This window comes from Cetorhinus maximus, unplaced genomic scaffold (assembly GCF_964194155.1).
Source record: "Cetorhinus maximus unplaced genomic scaffold, sCetMax3.hap1.1 HAP1_SCAFFOLD_860, whole genome shotgun sequence".
NCBI lineage: Eukaryota > Metazoa > Chordata > Chondrichthyes > Lamniformes > Cetorhinidae > Cetorhinus > Cetorhinus maximus.
In genome coordinates this window covers 43,891-63,713 of record NW_027596802.1, presented here as the reverse complement: position 1 = coordinate 63,713, position 19,823 = coordinate 43,891, and positions in this window count along the sequence as shown.

Here is a 19,823-nt window from a genome sequence, read left to right as displayed (position 1 = left end):
ATGGGTTGAAGTGTGGAGCAGTAAAGTGTATTGGCAACAGGGATGGGATTAAACTGTGTACTGCATGGGTAGTCAGCAGAAGGGTGGGATCATATTGAGTGGGATAGTGAAAGGGAGGACGATTAATCATGAGAGTGGGATTAGACGTGGGTGGATGCTAAAACGTGTAAGGCGAGTGCAGGAGGGTGAGATGAGAAGGAAGGTGGGGGGATTGAACAGGAGAGTGGGATTGGGTTTAGGTGCTGAGGCAGCACCTTCCAAACCCACGACCGCTACCATCTAGAAGGACAAGGGCTACCATCTAGAAGGACAAGGGCAGCAGCAGACACATGGGAATGCCATCACCTAGAAGTTCCCCTCCAAGACAGTCTCTGTCCTGACGTGGAAATATATCACCGTTCCTTCACTGTCGCTGGGTCAAAATCCTGAAACTCCCTCCCTAACTGCACCGTGGGTGTACCTACAACACAGGGACTGCAGCGGTTCAAGAAGGCAGCTCACCACCACCTTCTCAAGGGCAACTAGGAATGGGCAATAAATGCTGGCCCAGCCAGTGAAACCCACATCCCATGAAAAGATAACAAAAATGACTGACTGTAATATTGAAGAATCTGGCGCGATGAGTTTAAGTTCGATGAGACAAATTGGAGCGAGGAATCATATAGTTAGTTAGCAGGTGTGTGGGAGCAGAAGGCACCGTGTACTAAATGGCCTGGGAGTGATTAGACTGGGCGGAAGATTCAATCGCACGGGGAGTGAACTGGGCAGTTTGATAATACTGCCTGGTCTATTCCAAGTTCAAGGGGGTAGTTCAACGTTGGGTGGGATATAAAATTGTCTCGGAATAACCAGGATATTGGGCTTAAGGTGAGTAGGCTATGAGGGTTAACGGGGTGTGTGGATAGTGGTAACACACTGAATGGGGTATTAAATGGAAAGGGGGCAGATTAGAAGGGCGAGAAAGGCTGGATTTCTCAAAGAAAAAAGGAACACAGTCCTTTTGATTCAATCATTCTGTGTTTGTGTACGTCTGCCTGTGCGTTTGTCCGTGAGTGTGTTAGTTGAGAAGAGGAAATGTTCACCTCCTTCGTTGTTAGGTTCGTTCTGGTTCCAGCTGGCTTTACCCTGAGAGTTAGCAGCTACGTAACATTTAAAAGAACGACGTGAGTTTGAACCCTCAGTATGGGAATCTGCAACCTCCAGCAACAACATCAATTCGTTTTCAGTTTATCATCCCTACCTTGCTCAAGAACACTCTAAAGTCCCGAGATCAGATTTTGGATCCCGCAGAGTATGATTCAGAATTGCATGACTTTTAATTGTCGTGTTCTCTATTTGGATAGCAATCATTAAGTCATATTTTAAATAATAGTGGAGGGTTTGATTCCCCTCCTTTTCATTCATCGATGCCTTATATTTAATTATCGCTGTCTTCGCCGATTGATTCATCGCTATTTCATATTGATGGGTCAGCTTCCTCAATCCTTAATATTCCACAGTATCTAAATCATAATTCCATCATTGTTAATAGTCTAACTGCTGGTATATCCCCGTGGCAAACGTTCAATGTACGTGTAGATAAAAGCAAAATGCTGCGGATGTTGGAAATCTGAAACAAAAACAAAAATAAAAATAGCTGGTAAAACTCAGCAGGTCTGACAGCATCTGTGGAGAGGGATACAGTTAACGTTTCGAGTCCATATGACTCTTCATCAGAAGATGAAGACTGATAAAGAGTCATACGGACTCGAAACGTTAACTGTATCCCTCTCCGCAGATGCTGTCAGACCTGCCGAGTTTTCCCGGCTATTTTTTATTTTTGTTTTTGTTTCAATGTGCGTGTGTATTTTTTTATTGATTGGGAAATCCTAAATTTACACAGGGAAGCGTTTACGTGTTTGTATCTATGTATCTAAGCTTGTGAATGTGTATCTATCTGTCTCTGACTGGGCTTCTCTCTCTCTCTCTGTATGTGTGTCTTTGCATGTTTCTGTGCGTGTTTTCCTGGACATGCACATGTCAGCCGGGTTGCCTTTATTTACCTGTGTTTGTGTTTGCCTGTCGGTTTCAGTATTTCTCTGTGTTTGTCTGTTCAATGCTGGATTTGAGGAGAAGATATGGAAGAACACACTCTAATCGGTTAATAAAGATCTTTCGCCTTAAAGAACTCAGATGAATCTAGATCAATATCCTCCACAATACATCAATCAGTCCTATCTTGATATTTGTGAGGGCGAAGAGCCTGGGTTCAAAAAAACTGCTCGCGTTTGGTTATTGCAAAGGGATTGAACTACACGAGTAAGGAAACCTTGCTGTAGTTATACATGCCCTTGGTTAGAAAAGGGATACCGAGAAGAAACGTAAAACGGCTGCCTTGTGTATGTAAAGTGTCAGTGACGCCCTGAGTGAAAAATGAGAAAAAACAGAGAGACAGACACACACATGGAGTGGTCATGTGGAAGAGAGTGGCAGAACGATCTTTAGAATTCTAAAAGACAGTTGCTAACGTGAATATACATATTCAAACGTTGACTGATGATTTAGCATCAGTAGGAATTTGGTGAATATAGTCCCAAATTCTACCACCTTTAACGTGTAGAAATGTTTCCTAACTTCACTCCTGCAGATCTGCCTCTAATCTGTAGACTGTTCTCCCGACAGCCTTCGAACAAGCCATGAATTCACGTCTAAGGTTTGATAAGCCTCCCCTTGTTCCTAAGTTCTGATACAAAGATTTTGAATAACATAGATGCAAGACAGGTTAAAGCTTTCTGCGTGTTATATAAAGGGAAATGGTAGAAGGGTGTGCTTAAGGTTAATGGGAATAACATTGGAGATACCCAAGAAGCTAGAATTAGAGGAACGCAAATATCTCGGGAGGTGGTGTGTTTGGCATAGATTTCAGAGATAGGGAGCGATGAGACTGTGACGAACTTGAAGGGAGGGTGAGCACTCGAACAATTGACGCGGTTCTTAAATCAGTGGATCAGTGAACACAGGGGTAATGGATTTACACGACTTGGATGTGAGCAGCAGAGTTTTGAATGGTATTCACTCTACGGAGGGTAGAATGTGGGAGGCTTGCCATGTTTAAGTTGGAATAGTCAAACCTAGAGGTATGAAAGACTAAGATGAGGGTCTCAGTAGTAGATAAGTTGGGACCGGAAGGGAGTCCAGTGATGTTACGGGGGTGGACACATGTGATCCTGGTGATGGCGCCAAAATTAGGTTATAAGTTCAGCTCGGGGTCCAATGTGGTGCTAAGTTTGCGAAGAGCCTGGTTCAGCCTTAGGCAGTTACCATGGAGCGGGATAGCGTCGGTGCCTCATGAACAGAGTTTATCACGGGGACCGAAGACAATGGCTTTGATCTACCGAATATTTAATTGGAGGAAATTTCTGCTCATCCAGTACTCGCTGTCATGCAGACAAAAAAAGGAGATTAGGGAGAGAATGGGAGGGTCGAGGGAGCTGATGGTGAGGTCGAGATGGATGTCATCTGTGCCCACGTGGAAACGGATGCTGTTTTCAGAAGATGTCGACAAGGAGAAGTTTGCAGATGTGAAATAGGAGGGCTTGGGGGCAAGGATAATTCCTTGGGGGGTCAGCGGAGGTGACAGGACAGGCACAGGAAGAGAAGCTGTTACAGGTGATCTTCTGAATGCGATCGGATAGATAAGAATGGGACCAGCCTCCTGCAGTTCGGCCAAGCTGGGTGAGGATGGAGAAGCGTTGGAAGAGGATGGTGTGTTTGGGTTTCATAGCAGCAGACAGAAATTAATTATCCCATCTGGGCGGGAGGGTGGAGGGCTCTTTAATTACATACCTATTCTTTGTTATTGTTTTTAGAAATCTCAGAACTCAAATTTCACGGCATGGGATTTCAAATTTTGTTTATTTTTGTATCATTAGCTCAGGCCTTCAGGTTATAACAGGCAGAGAGGGTTCGTCTTCCTAATGCTGTTGCCTGACTGTCTCGGGTTTTGTGTATTGTTCCCTTTGCCTGCGATATTTTGTCTAAAGAATTTGAAGTTAGTAAGATATTGGTAAAACATGTCATTCGCTCAGGAAATGAAACTCTAAACAACTACAATTCTGTCAATCTGCAAGTGACCTATAGAATTCTCACCTTAATCAACACAGTCCTGAACTTTCATTCATCTAGGCCATTGCCTATATCAGAAAGGGTAACAGTATTTCAGAATGCGGTGGTGTATGAATGGAAGCAGCTTTTGATTCATTTCGCATAACAATTGTTAACAAATGTCAGGATGGGATGTACCTGACAGATTCCAAACTCACAAATGAATCTTTAATATATAATAAACTGGCGCAGAAATGTGATTTGTTCTTTGAAACACTCAGGGTGAAACATTTCAACGTAGTATCCAATCTTATTAGACAGAAATCAGAATAGAAAAACGAGAGAGGGAGAGAGAGAGGGAATGTTCGCTCCTGTATGTTGCACGGTGCCCACATTGACACTGGGCCATTTCCTTAATTCCGCCTACTGAAACTTCATTCCAAAACGTCCTTCGTATTAACGTAAATCTGTGATGTGTGTGTGTGTGTGTGTGTGTCAATTTCATCAGTCATCCTAAACCCCCCTGAAATCCGCTGTTCATCACGTGACTCTTTCTGCCTTTGAAGTCATATCGTGTAAACCCAAGCCGAAGCAATTCATCATCAGTAAGCATGATGTTGTAGATTTCAATTTAAGTTTTTGGGCCTCTGGGTGACGTGGAAGTGCAGAGGAAATTGGGGGTAAAAACAACAGTTCCGGCGGAAATGTGCATAAATGGTTACAGGAGCCTTGAAGTTAATGGCAAGATATCTATAATTTTAAAAATAGAGATGTGATGAAGACTATAAAAGTCATCATAGTTAGTCCAAAGTTGGATGAGGAACATGTTTCCTAATCAGAGTAATTGTGCATCGATTGATATGGGCTATTACATATTTACACATGGTATCCATGGAGAGGTTGTAAACTGAATTCGAAATTGGCTGTGTGGGAGAAGACAGAGAGTGGTAGTGGATGATTGCTTCTCAGACTGGAGGCCTGTGACTAGTGGTGTACCTCAGGGAACTGTGCTGGGACCATTGTTGTTTGTTGTCTATATCAATGATCTGGATGATAATGTGGTAAATTGGATCAGCAAGTTTGCTGATGACACTAAGATTGGAGGCGTTGTGGACAGCGAGGAAGGCTTTCAAAGCTTGCAGAGGGATCTGGACCAACTGGAAAAATGGGACAGAAAATGGCAGATGGAATTTAATGCAGAAAAGTGTGAGGTGTTGCATTTTGGAAAGACAAACCAAGGTAGGGCATACACAGTAAATGGTAGGGCACTGAGGAGTGTGGAGGATCAAAGGGATCTGGGAGTTCAGATACATAATTCCCTGAAAGTGGCGTCACAGGTAGACAGTGTTGTAAAGAAAGCTTTTGGCATACTGGCCTTCATAAATCAAAGTATTGAGTATAGGAGTTGGGATGTTATGGTGAGGTTGTATAAGACATTGGTGAGGCCAACTTTGGAGTATTGTGTGCAGTTCTGGTCGCCTAACTACAGGAAGGATATCAGTAAGATTGGAAGAGTGCAGAGAAGATTTAATAGGATGTTGCCGGGTCTTTAGGAGTTGAGTTACAGGGAAAGATTAAACAGGTTAGGACTTTATTCCTTGGAGCGTAGAAGAATGAGGGGAGATTTGATAGAAGTTTACAAAATTGTAAGGGGTATAGACAGAGTAAATGCGAGTAGGCTCTTTCCACTTAGATTAGGAGGGATAAACACGAGAGGACATGGCTTTAGGGTGAAAGGGGAAAGGTTTAGGGGGAACATTAGGGGGAACTTCTTCACTCAGAGAGAGTGGTGAGAGTGTGGAACGAGCTACCATCTGACGTGGTAAATGCGGGCTCACTCTGAAGTTTTAAAAATAAATTGGATAGATACATGGATTGGAGAGGTCTGGAGGGTTATGGACGAGGTGCAGGTCAATGGGACTAGCGGAATAATATTTCGGCACAGACTAGAAGGGCCGAATGGCCTGTTTTTCTGTGCTGTAGTGTTCTATGGTTCTATGGTATGGTTCTATGAAGAAGTGCAAATAGCAAAAAAAGAAACCTTCAGATTGAGAAAGGTCTTATTGGCGCATGCAATGTGTTGAAATTATTTGGACAAAAAAAAATGTTGCAACTCATGACACAATGGGACAAAGGTGAAGAATCGGACGGAGGTTAAATTTGAACTTTACAGCCGGCTGAAAGCCGAGACAACCTATCAGTCCACATTCTAACAATTGCCAGTATTTCATTCCCTTTGTTCATTCCTTTCATTGGTTCTTGCTTTTTAAAGGTCTGTATGGATATATTGAACGATATGGGAAGGAGGGTTGCCAGGGGAGTCCTTATTTTAACAATATCCCACTGAGTTGGCTCCATTGGGCTACACTATCAAACACGCACCGGACCACAAAGCACTGGCACTGAAAATTTCGGGGAAAAATAATATCGGGGGAAAAAAAAAACAGCAGTCAAAATACATTGCTGCATCGTTAATTTGTTAATGACAATTGATCGTTTACCATCATCATAATTTAAGTACCAGAAGTGGGCTTTGCACAAACAAGTGAAATACTAATTAAATACCAATCATATGGCCTATTGGAATGTTCATTGTAATATCTATTTGAAAGGAGTTCTACGGAGCAGCAAGTTACACACTTCGACGCATCGAAATACCGAATATAATTCCATTAAAATTCAAGCAAATGCCCAACAAAAATAAATTTAAACATGCATTAAATATTAATTAAAATGCACGTGAATCTCCATTGATTCTTCTTTGAATCAGTCGAGAGATTCTTGTGCAACTAAATGCGCATTAAAACCCTCATTAAATGTCATCTGTAACGCCCAACATATAAATAGTGTTCGAACAGGAAATAGAACGCGTTAATTATTCTAGAAATTCCTATCTCATTAGCATTACCAAATGCCACCAAAACCCATGCCTTGTAGGGATTATTTTGTTCTCGCTGGAAGGTACAAATCACATTTTGTAGCTAGCGGTTAACATAAAATCGAAATTTACTCTCTGACATTGTCTTGAGGGCAGTAGACACGCAGCTTCTCGTGGTTCGAACCTATTCCTGATTTCACTGTCAAAAATCATCTATGTCCCAATAAAGATCACACCGCTTTCTCCATTTTTCACATTTTAGCATCTTGAATTTCAGTGTTCGTCACATCAGGCTAACGGAGAGGTGAGGCATGCCGTGCCAATGGATGTTTTCGAAATTTGATTACTTATTTAGCACGGTCGCGGCTATATGTTGCTAACATATCTTACAGTTGCGCTTAATATAGTCAACTGTAACTGAACATTATGCTATTGCGTTACCAACACCAGCCAAGAACTCTCTCTTTCTCCCTCTCTCTTAGAAACGTACGCCGTACAATTGTGTTTGAGGAAAATGTTTGGGATCTTTGGCAGTGCTACCCCTGTCCACACAAAAGCTAAACACGGCATATGTTGGAAATCTGAAATTTTAAAAAAAACCAGAAAATGCTGAAAATACACAGCGAGTCGCTGAGACCTGAGACGTTCACCCTGCTATTCGGCGTCAAGTGGATGTCTCACGATGCGATGCGCCGGCTGCAAATGGATATTGACTGAAACAACGCTGGCGCATTTGAATTCTTTCTACATGTTGACGGGATGTGTGCTTGGTCCAAGGACTCATCTGATTTCATATTTCCGAGTGAAATGCACACGCCCTCTGCCTCTGGCCCACGAAGAGTATGGCCATTGCCTCAATCTTTCTTTTCTCCTCCTTTCAAAAATTGTAAGTTTATGAAGCGCCCATTTCTGACAGCCGCTGGTCTACTTTCACTCACGCTCATTCCCTGGAATTCCATTCCTACGACCCCCGCTACAAATAATGCTTTCATCTTAGTTCCCTACTCCATTTTGAAGCTCTTATTTGTCATAGCTCTCCATTTACTGCACCATGCAGACATATCTATCTCCTGAAATGGTCGCCGTTCCCTTCCCCAAAGTATAGAATAGCAGTGCTGAGGTCTCTCGGCTGCATGTGGAAGCATATGGACTCGTAATGTGTTCCAATCAGGAAAGTGGCCCGGCGCAATGTTCCCTCTAAAGTGAATGCACGTACAGCCGAGCAGCAATCCTGACGGCAACACTCAGCCCATTGAGACCTGTCTCCTTTAATCACAGAATCACACGGAGCAGAAAAGGCCCTTCGGCCCATCGAGTCTGCCCCGACACGTGAGAAACACCTGACCTACCTACCTAACCCCATTTACCAGCACTTGGCCCATAGCCTTGAGTTTTATGACAAGTGTCATGTGCTCATCCAGGTACTTTTTAACGGGTGTGAGGCAGCCCGTCTCCACCACCCTCCCAGGCAGCGCATTCCAGACCTCTGGGTAAACCAGATTTTTCCTCACATCCCCCCTAAACCTGCTGCCCCCTCACTTTGAACTTATGCCCCCTTGTGACTGACCCTTCAACTAAGGGGAACAGCTGCTCCCTATCCGCCCTGTCCATGCCCCTCATAATCTTGTACACCTCGATCAGGTCGCCCCTCAGTCTTCTCTGCTCCAACGAAAACAACCCAAGTCTATCCCACCTCTCTTCATAACTTAAATGTTTCATCCCAGGTAACATCCTGGTGAATCTCCTCTGCACCCCCTCCAGTGAAACCACATCCTTCCTATAATGTGGCGACCAGAACTGCACACAGTACTCCAGCTGTGGCCTCACCAAGGTTCTATACAACTCCAACATGACCTCCCTACTTTTGTAATCTATGCCTCGATTGATAAAGTAAAGTGGCCCATATGCCTTTTTCACCACCCCACTAACATGCCCCTCCGCCCTCAGAGATCTATGGACACACATGCCAAGGTCCCTTTGTTCCTCAGAACTTCCTAGTGTCATGCCGTTCATTGAATACTTCCTTGTCAAATTATTCCTTCCAAAGTGTATCACCTCACACTTTTCAGGGTTAAATTCCATCTGTCACTTATCTGCCCATTTAACCATCCCGTCTATATCTTCCTGTAGCCCAAGACACTCAACCTCACTGTTAACCACCCGGCCAATCTTTGTGTCATCCGCAAACTTACTAAACCTACCCCCTACATAATCATCTATGTCGTTTAGATAAATAATTGGTGACCGAGCACAGATCCCTGTGGTATGCCACTGGACACTGGCTTCCAATCACTAAAGCATCCTTCTGTCATCACCCTCTGTCTCCTACAACGAAGCCAATTTTGAATCCACATTATCAAATTACCCTGTATCCCATGTGCATTTGCCTTCTTTATAAGTCTCCCATGTGGGACATTGTCAAAGGCTTTGCTGAAATCCATATAAACTACATCAACTGCACTACCCTCATCTACACACCTGGTCACCTCCTCAAAAAATTCAATCAAATTTGTTAGGCATGACCTCCCTCTGACAAAGCCATGCTGACTATCCCTGATCAAACCTTGCCTCTCCAAATGGAGATAGATTCTCTCCTTCAGAATTTTCTCCAATAGTTTCTCGACCACTGACGTGAGACTCATTGGTCTGCAGTTCCCTGGCTTATCTCTACAACCCTTCTTAAATAGCGGAACCACATTTGCTGTTCTCCAGTCCTCTGGCACCTCCCTCTTGGCCAGAGAGGAATTAAAAATTTGGGTCAGAGCCCCTGCGATCTGCTCCCATGCCTCCCTCAGTAGTCTGGAACACAAATCATCTGGATCTGGAGATTTGTCCGCTTTTAAACCTGCCAACACCTCCAATACCTTGTCACTCCTGATATCAATTTGCTCAAGAACCTCACAGTCTCTCTCCCTGAGTTCGATACCTTCATCGTCATTCTCTTGGGTGAAGACGGATGTGAAGTATTCATTCAACACTCTCGCGATGTCCTCTGGCTCCACCCATAGATTGCCCCCTTGGTCCCTTATGGACCCTACTCTTTCCCTGGTTACCCTCTTCCCATTGATATACTTATAGAATATCTTGGGATTTTCCCTACTTATACCTGCCAGAACTTTCTCATATCGGCTCTTTGCTCTCCTAATTGCTTTCTTAAGCTCCACCCTGCACTGTCTGGACTCCACTTATGCATCTGCTGATTTGCTTCCCTTGTACCTGCTAAAAGCCTCTCTTTTCCTTCTCATCGTAACCTGAATATCTCTGGTCATCCATGGTTCTCTGGGCTTGTTACTCCTTCCTATCACCCTAGAGGGAACATGTTGAGCCTGTACCCTCCCCATTTCCTTTTGGAACTCCCCCCACTGCTCCTCTAATATATTGCGTGAATGCAGCCTTCCATAAAACTGACCTCCCTGAGGCACACCCCATATCTTCCAGCATTTTCTCCCTGGTGAACAGCTATCTGTTTATTTACGGCCCCTCCCCCATCAAACGAATGCTCCCTCTACCCCAGGTGGTATCCCCCCTCCCCTCCCCCACATATATATCTCCTTCCATGTACCAGTCGATGTATATCTTGCCCCTTGTGTCAGTCACTTTCCTGGGTCTGAGTATGTCTAGTCAAAATCTTTAATTGACTTTAATTTCTCTCCCGATAAGCTGCTGTAATTCGGTAAAATGGCTCCTCCTACACCAAACGCCAACTGGTTCTATATCCCCTTCACCTTTAACTCATGTTCAGCCAAATATAGGGATGAACATACAGCAGATGGTGACTGAAATTCTGACCCTTCACATACAGGGTGATCCAAGTCCCAGACAATTCCCTCACTGCAGGAAGGTATTTCACTGTCCGGCCTATCAGTAAACAGGAAACAAAACCTGAGCTTAGTGACACTTTCCCTGAACAGAGAACAACCAATTACAAATATCTGTTGGTGGAGGAAGACGAAAAGGCAAATCGCCCCTTCGAGCCTATCCCGCCCAGGTTAGAACATGGCTGATCTGCCCGTCGATTTCACTTACCCACAGGACAGAGGCAGCGACAGTCATGGAGCAGGTGTGTCAAAAGGGAAAGAAACACTGGGCTAGGTTTTGACTTGTTGCCATAATGCAAAGCGAGTGCGTGCCAATCGGCCACCAGTTTCACACCTCTCCCCTGCTTTCACCCCAACTGATTTAAAACTCGCCAGAGATGGCAATTAGGAAGACCCTAGTTCATTGTCACCCGTAGAACACCATGACAAGGAGCCCAATTCTCTAAAGGGAGGTAGAAGGACAGAAACCAGCGATTTCCAGCCATCTTCGATAACTAAGTGAGCGATAAAGAAACAGCGAGGAGAGGGGAAACAACAGAAGCAGGTAGAGTGGGCCAGGAACCAGTGGAAGAAACTGACAGCAGAGATACATAGAGAGTAGGACAGATGGAGAGAAATAAATGCAGGGAAAAAAATGTCGAGTAAAAGAGAGAATCCTGCGGTGATGCAGATATAAAGAATGATCCAGTGAGGGGGGTAGTTGTGCAGAGGCAGAAAGATGTCGAGTGGTCAGAAATACCAAGTGAAGTGTGGATACAGAAATGAATAGAGTGGCGTAAACGGGCTACAGAGATAAAGTTGCAGGGAGAGAGTGAGAGGGATGCAGAGAAAGAAAAACTGAGAAACATAGTGAGACACAGAGACAGAGATATAATGAGAGGTCTGCATCTATATATGGAGAAAATTGCCCAGGGTGGATAACGATAGATAAAGAGAGACAGGAATCATTGGAGATAGTGAAACAGACAGAGGGACACTGTGAGATTCACATGGGGAGAATGATGGGCTAAAAGAGATGGAAAAAGAGGGAAGCAGTGAGATAAAGATGCCGAGTGTTCTGGAAAGCGATTAAAAAAAAAGGAACTTGTAAACATTTAGGGAGGGGGAGATATGCATGATATTGAGAGAATCCGTTTTAAAGAAGGATGTGGGGACGCAGATGTATGGACCTGGAGGGAGAGGCAGTGAAAAAGTTGCAGGAAAAGATGGAGAGATTGAAATATATGGAATGATATTGATTGTTTTGGAACGATTCAAGCCAACCTATTTGCGCCTGAGGCCTTTTCTCTTCCCTTTCCTGCTGTAAGAATTCCACAGACAGCTGGAAAACAAGCCCTTTCCTCTGTGTGTAAAAATGGGAGGAAGGAATGCAACATCCATGCGAAATAATATGTTCACCTCTGGTTGAAGCTCTTGACTAAGCATTTGCGCATGTCAGAATGTTTTCTCTCTTCCACCGTCAATCTGCAGCTTGCAAAAATACTCTCCTGGGAAAAGGCCGGGACAATAAAAAGTGGGTGACAGCAAAGTCTTTTTGGTAGTAAAAGACATGGAAAGAGGCCAGGGAGATCTTCACCTCTCCCTGCTTATCTCACCGAGTTGAAACGTTGTTTTCAGGAACACTATTTCTTTATTTATATGTTGGTTTGTTAATTTGTTTACTTAGTTAGCTGATCTGAGAACATTTTACTTCATGCTCATTGCTGAGGATGGTTGCTGAAATTTCCAGCCACTTAACAGAGGTACATAATACCCAGTCTATTCAGAATCTGCTCAATTCTCTCCTTAGGCGTTACAAAGTTGCTCACCCATTAGCATTATCCCTGGTTCTATGTTTCCCATCATCCCCTTTGATCATTCGGATAATAAATGTGTAAGGGATGGTGGGGTGATTTTTCTCCAGAGATTTTGAGCTGGGCTGTCATTAAAAGGTGCGTGTGTCTCAATCTGTTTCCATGGCATCTTCCAATAATTTCACTCTGTATCCTCCCTCATGTTTTAGTAATGTTGTGAAAGACAATTATTGGTCAGCTTTACTTCTCCCCCCTGTACCCCCACCTCGCGTGCCCCCTCCCGGTCCCTTGCCACCATTCCTGCTCTTGTGCCCACTCAGTCAATGATTGTTCTTTGACCATTGAGCGTTACAGTGAATGCTTCACTTCTGAAACTGGATGCAATCAACTCCCTCTGCCGCTCTCTATCTCTCTCTCTCCCACTTTCTTTGTTTTTCTGACTCATTCTATGCTCCTTTCTAACCTATCCATCTCTGCCCCTCTATCGTTTGCTCTCTCTATTCCCATGTCTCTCCTTCTATATAATTCTGTTTTAATATATAACTCTGAGAAGGCTCCGTCCCACCCTCAAAACTAACTACATAACATATTGTGATTTTTTTTTCTAATTACCAATAGTCTAGAGGAACGGAATGGGCTATAGACATAGACGTGGAAGCGGGTGAGAAACGAAGTTAGAATCGGGATAGACAGCGAGAGAAACTGAATTTTGAATGATAGCTACAGTTTTAATGTAGGGATGGCCAGAGGGGAAATTACACCAAGCAAGGCCCCCGAAACAGCAATATTATACTGGTGAGATATCCCCTCGGTTTCCAGAGAGCTCTTCTGTCCCTCTTTGAAATAGGGACAAGCTGCCCACTCCTTCGGGGCCCCCTTTCTAATCACTAATGTTGGTAGAGGGGCACATTCGGTCAAAATAATTTGAAAAGTCAAAGCGAGAACATTATTGAACAAAATATCTCATTCAGAGGCCCATGGATCCCTCACTGAGTCTCACAGATAACCCCAAAGCAACATGTTTTTATTTATTAAAGTTTTAATGCACAGGAGACAATGCAGGGGAAAGAGAGAGAGAGAGAAACCCAAACCCAGAACCTGAGTATAACTAATTAACCCAACTCCTATATAGGATTTAAAAAAAAAATAAATCCTTCTGGAAGCTGCTTTCTCAAAAGCTTTGCTCTGGGCGTTGCCTGTACATTAGAGAGACCCAGATCCCGTGTCTCTCCCCCCGCCTCTCTGTTCCCTGCCTCTCCCTGCTTCCCACATTCTCTACTTTTCTTCTCTCCGTATCCACGAAGCTTTCAGTCTGGGAGCAAGAAGGGGAGAAAAACTGAGAAATCCAGTGTCGGAACCTTAATGAAATAAATGCAAACATTTGCTGTATTCATTGTTCCAATCCGCTTACTGCCTGAAACGGAAGCGTTGATGACAAGCATTTGCGGCGTTTCACGTTCAGGGCTTTTAAAAACACCCCGAGGGTGTTAAATTAGTCATGGATTTTTTTTTTTTTGGAAATGAAGCCATTTCTCCTGCCAACGCAAATTGGCCGCTTGCGCGGGCGCACTGGTCCCTGCAGCCGTCACTCTGTTGTGCCCAAGGCTGCCAGCAAGCTTTATAAAAAATACAACACTGTGTCTCCTGCCACCCACATCCCATGGGAAAGAGCTGATTCCTTCCCCCGGCTCTGGAAGCAGGCCCGCTCCCCCATTTATTGCAATAAAACAGAGGGACGTCCCTGTCTCCTCCGGAACCAGCGACGGTGTCCGAGTCCAGTCAAAGTTTGTGTTCCTTTCCTTATCCACACCTTGGGGGGGCGGGTGGTGAGAGCCTGCAACTCAATAAACAGGGTGGAGAAACACTAGAGCTGCGCATGCGCCGCGTTGGCAGCAAACGACAGCCCCTTTCAGTGATGTTCGCTCAGGGATAAATAAGTGCAGGACACCAGAGAGGTGGACATTATGTTAGAATAAAACTCTCAAACTCTGATCCAATTCACAGGGCCGACGCAGGGGCCGGCTGTCCAGGCCAAGATCGTAGAACCGTAGAACCATAGAACACTACAGCACAGAAAAACAGGCCATTCGGCCCTTCTAGTCTGTGCCGAAATATTATTCCGCTAGTCCCATCGACCTGCACCCAGTCCATAACCCTCCAGACCTCTCCCATCCATGTACCTATCCAATTTATTCTTAAAACTTAAGAGTGAGCCCGCATCTTATTGAAACGTACAAGGTTCTGAGGGGGCTTGACAGGGTAGGCGTCGAGAAGATGTTTCCACTAGTGGGGGAATCTCGAACTAGGGGACGTAGTTACAGAATAAGGGACCACTCATTTAAAACTGAGACGCGAAGGAATTTCTTCTCGCAGAGGGGAGTGAATGTCTGGAATTTTCTACCCCCGAGAGTTGTGGAGGCTCGATCACTGAAAGTATTTAAAGAGGGGTAGACAATTGTCTTTAAATAACGTGCAATTAAGGGCTATGAGGAGCTGGCACGGAAAAGGAGTTGAGGCCAGGGGCAGATCAGACATGATCTTACTGGATGGCCAGGGCCGAATAGCCTACTTACTCCTGCTCCTATTTCTTATGTCCTTAAGACCAATTCAAACGGGCAATCACACGAAAATGCAAACATACGAATTAAGAGCAGGAGCAGGCCACTCGGCCCCTCAAGCCATCCCCCACCATTCAATAAGATCATGGCTGATCTGACCCTAACCTCAGCTCCACCTTGCTTATCAAGAATCTATGCAGCTCTGCTTTAAATACGTTCCAAGAGTCTGCTTCCACTGTGCGTATGCTTTATAATTATTCATAAATCATTACATAAACGAAAAAAAAGGCTGAGGAGAGAGATAGAGAGACAGAAAAAGCTGGACAGAGCAAGAGATATCCCCACCTCAGGTCGTCAGTAAAATTAAATAAAATGGCTGCTCCACATCTCACTTAGTCTTCAAATTCATGACACTGCTCAAATCAGAAGCATTATTCGCAAGTTATTGTAAGAATTTGCACAAACTCAGGGCTCGTCTTTTAGCTCAATGCAATTTTATTTTACATTATGCTCATATCCCTTGAATGTTTTAATATCTAGAAATCTGTCAATTTCAGCACTGAACACAGTGAATGGCTGAGCCTTCACAGTCCTCTGGGGTAGAGATTGTAGAGCTCCCTCACACGGGGAGTGGTTGAAGCCAACGGTATATAGTAGATGCATTCAAATAGACCGTTTGCAAACATGTGAAGAGTGCCCCACAAGCCATCACCGTGTTTAATGTCTACTCGAACTTGCTGCCATTTAAAAAAAAATCTAGATCTTCTACCAAAACCTCCTATATCATTTTCCTTTACATGTTTGCAAACGTTCTAGTTCTGTGTCGCTTATCATGTGAAATCCTATGAAATGGCCTGTTCCTCTCAGTCAGATGGGAATATGGAAAGTCACAGAGAAAGAGAAACATAGTTATCGTTGCTGCTGCATTATTCAATCAACCTCCAAATTCATCTCATGCCTAAAAGGTGCCAGCATTTTTTTTTAATGGAAATTGTAACACACTTTTAATCATTTTCACACTCAGGCACTTGAGCAGCAGTCGCGAGGGAAGCGTTCAGTTTAGGAAAATGAATTCATTGTTGAAAAGTGCGAGGCGCTGAAGAAAATGTGAGCACAGCAAGATCCCACAAGCAACGATGCCTTTGTAGTCAGCTGCCTTTAACTTTTTTCAAAGTTTATTCAAAGTTTGAATAGCGAAAGAGAGAAAAATGGACGGGGATTGATTTGGAGATAGCTCCTCCACGCCCGCCCAGCCCCCACCCCAGGTCCTCAGAATGCTGAATCGATCTGACAAATTCATTTCACCAGCACACTGCTCAAGGATAGCTTCACTACCCATAAACGATTTTAAAGCGTTCTGGCCGTGTCATTTATGCAAGCGATTCGCACACACGAAGTTCCCGCAAACAGCCTTAGCAAATATTCAGGTAAAACTGTTTCAGCGATGTTGTCTAGAGGCGCCCATTGACCAGAGAGAGGAACAATCTCAAATCATGAGGTTAACGTTTAAATAAAAAAGAAGCTGGAGAGAGAGAGAGAGAGAGAGAGACAGAGAGAGAGAGAGAGAGAGAGAGAGGCGCTGGGAGAGAAGGAAAGAGAATGAGAGAGCGAGAGAGAGAGAGGTGGGAAGGGAGAGATAAAGCCTTGAGACATCCAGAGAAATCCCGCGTCAGACACTCTTAATAAAATGAATTCAGATAACTGCTCCACATCGCATTTAACACCCAAATTAATTATACTGCCGAAAGCACAAACATTCTTCAGGAATTATAACAAGTTGCACGAGCAGATACATTTAGTTTCACGCCCCCTCGAGAGCTTTACAGTCAATTAATGCTTAGCACATGCTCAATGTTGCAATGCAGGAAACATTACAAGCAATTGACACTGAACAAGACTCTGCATGCATCATAGCACCCTCGCCTTTGAATCAGTGGGTTGTGGGTTCATGTCCCACTCCCGGAAACCAAGAACTGTGATTGTACTCGAAAGAGTTGCAATCTGTGACTGTTGATAACTCGAAAGAGTTTAACCTGATCAATCCCATATGGGACTGATTCCTTCCTCATCCTAAAATCTACTGCAAGTGCCGAATACCACGTCCCTCCCACTCCACTCCATGTTTATTCCGAGACTGGGGGGATATCCCTTCAGTTCCAAGAAACTGATGAAATCTCTCTTGAAGCAACGAAGAGGCTGTTGATTGCTTCGGAATCTTGAAAATCCCCTTCCCCAAGATTTAGTTTTACAAATCAGGCCTCCCCAAGGATGGAACCCGGGGTTGCTGCCTCCTCCCTGTTCTGCATACGCTCAGCTTTCTGTCCGCCCAGCCTGTGCCTACGTGCGAGGAAAGGATTGGCAGCCTGCGTTACTTCTGTGTTGAAAACAAAGAGCGGCCGAGGAATGACCCAAATCGAGGTCTGTCAAGTTACAGAAAGGTTTGACGGGGCTGGTGTGGAGATAATATTCACTCTTCTGGAGAAGAGCATAACAAGAGGACATCAGTGCAGGACAGTCATCCAATAGGGAACGAAGAATAAGCCTACCCGCCTGAAGGGTGTAAGAGTAGGAACGCAGGGAAGAGGAGCAAAGTCCTTCGTGACCTCAAGCCTGCTCAGCATCTTTTATCGCTGGCAAGACCAGCATTTGTTGCCCACCCTTTCATGGCCTTTGAACTAAGTGGCCCAGTAGGCCCTTTGAGAGGGCAGTTAACTGTCAGTCACATTTCCCGGGGTCTAGAGTCACATGGAGGCCAGGCCGGGTAAGGTAGGCAGATTTCATTTCCTACAGTACATTCGTGAATCAGATGGTTTTTTTATTCCCTTTTTACGACAATCCCTGATGTCTTCATGGGCACCATTATTAATGGAGAGCTTTCAATTCCACAATTCATTCATTGAATTTTAATTTCCACCAGCTGCCATGGAGAGATTGGTGCCCATCTCCACAGAGCCTGGTATTCTGGATTTCTACTTCTCTGATGAACATACGAACAAGGAGCAGGAATAGGCCTAGCGGCCCATGGAGCCTGCTCCGCCATTTAATAAGATCATGGCTGATCTGATAATAACTTCAAACCTGCATCCGGCCTACCCCTGGATAACCTATCACTTCCTTGCTTACTAAGGATCGATCCACCTCTGCCTTAAAAAAAATATTCAAAGACTCTGCTTCCACCGCCTTTTCTGGAACAGAGTTTCACAGGCTCTCAACCATCTGGGAGAAAATATTTCACCTCATCCCCGTTTTAAATGGGCGACACCTTAAATTTAAACAGTGACCCCTAGTTCTAGATTCTAGGAAACATCCTCTCCACATCCACCTTGTCAAGACCACTCAGGATCTTATATGTTTCAATCGCGTCGCCTCTTACTCTTCCAAATTCCAGCTGATGCAAGCCTAACCTGTCCTATCTTTCCTCATAAGACAACCCGCCCATTCCAGGCATTCGCCTGGTAAACCTTCTCTGAATTGCTCCCAACGCATTTACACCCTTCCTTAAATAAGGTGACCAATACTATACATAGTGCTGCAGGTGTGGTCTCACTAGTGCCCTCTGTAAATGAAGCATAACCTCCATACTTTCGTCTTCAATTCCCCTCACTATAAAGGATAACATTCTATTAGCTTTCTTAATTACTTTCTGTGCCTGCATACTAGCCTTTTGCGATTTTTGCACTAAGATACCCAGATCCCTCTGCATCTCAGAGCTCTGTAATCTCTCACCATCTAGATTATATGATACGACCACTATGCCGCTGCCTCCATCTGTGGCTGATGGCTGGCCTTCATGGCTGACCCTCTACCTCAATGCCATTTTGTTCACCCTGTCCCCATGTCACTTGATGCCGTTAATATTTTTAAATCTATCGATAGCTGTTTTGAATATACCCAGTGGCTGAGCCGCGACAGTACACTGAGGTGGGGAATGTGGAACTTGCTACCACAGGGAATGGCTGAAGCGAACAGTATAGATGCATTGAAGGGGGAAGTGTGCAAACATGTCAGGGAGAAGGATATGAAGGTTGCTATGGAAGATTTGGGTGAAAACGGATGGCAACAATTTCGCTGGAGCATAAACACGATCATTGATTGGTGGGGCAGAATGGCCTGCTTCTGCCTCGAATATCTAATGAAATTGCCTGTCTCTTCTCAGTCAGATGGAAATATGGACAGCCACAGATAAACAAAGAGAAGTCCTTAAACAGAAGCTCAGTGAACTGAATTGGGCGGAACAAACAAGGCACGGGAATATACTGTGAACCGTAGGACCCTGGGAAGTACCGAGGGTCAGAGGGACCTTGGTGTGCATGTGCACCGGTCCCTTAAGGTAGCGGGCCAGGTAGATGAGGTAGTTAAGAAGGCATATGGGTTACTTGCCTTTATTAGCCGTGGCATAGAATATAAGAGCAGGGAGGTTAGGCTGGAACTATATAAAATGCTGGTTAGGCCTCAGCTACAGTATCGTGTGCAGTTCTGGAATCCACATCATAGGAAGGATGTCATTGCACTAGAGAGAGTGCAGAGGATATTTACCAGGATGTTGCCTGGGCTGGAGAGTTTTAGTTATGAGGAGAGATTGGACAGACTGGGGTTATTTTCCCTGAAGAAGAGGAAATTGAGGGAGGACATGATTGAGGTGTATAAAATTATGAGGGACATAGATAGGGTAGATAGGAAGGAACTTTTCCCC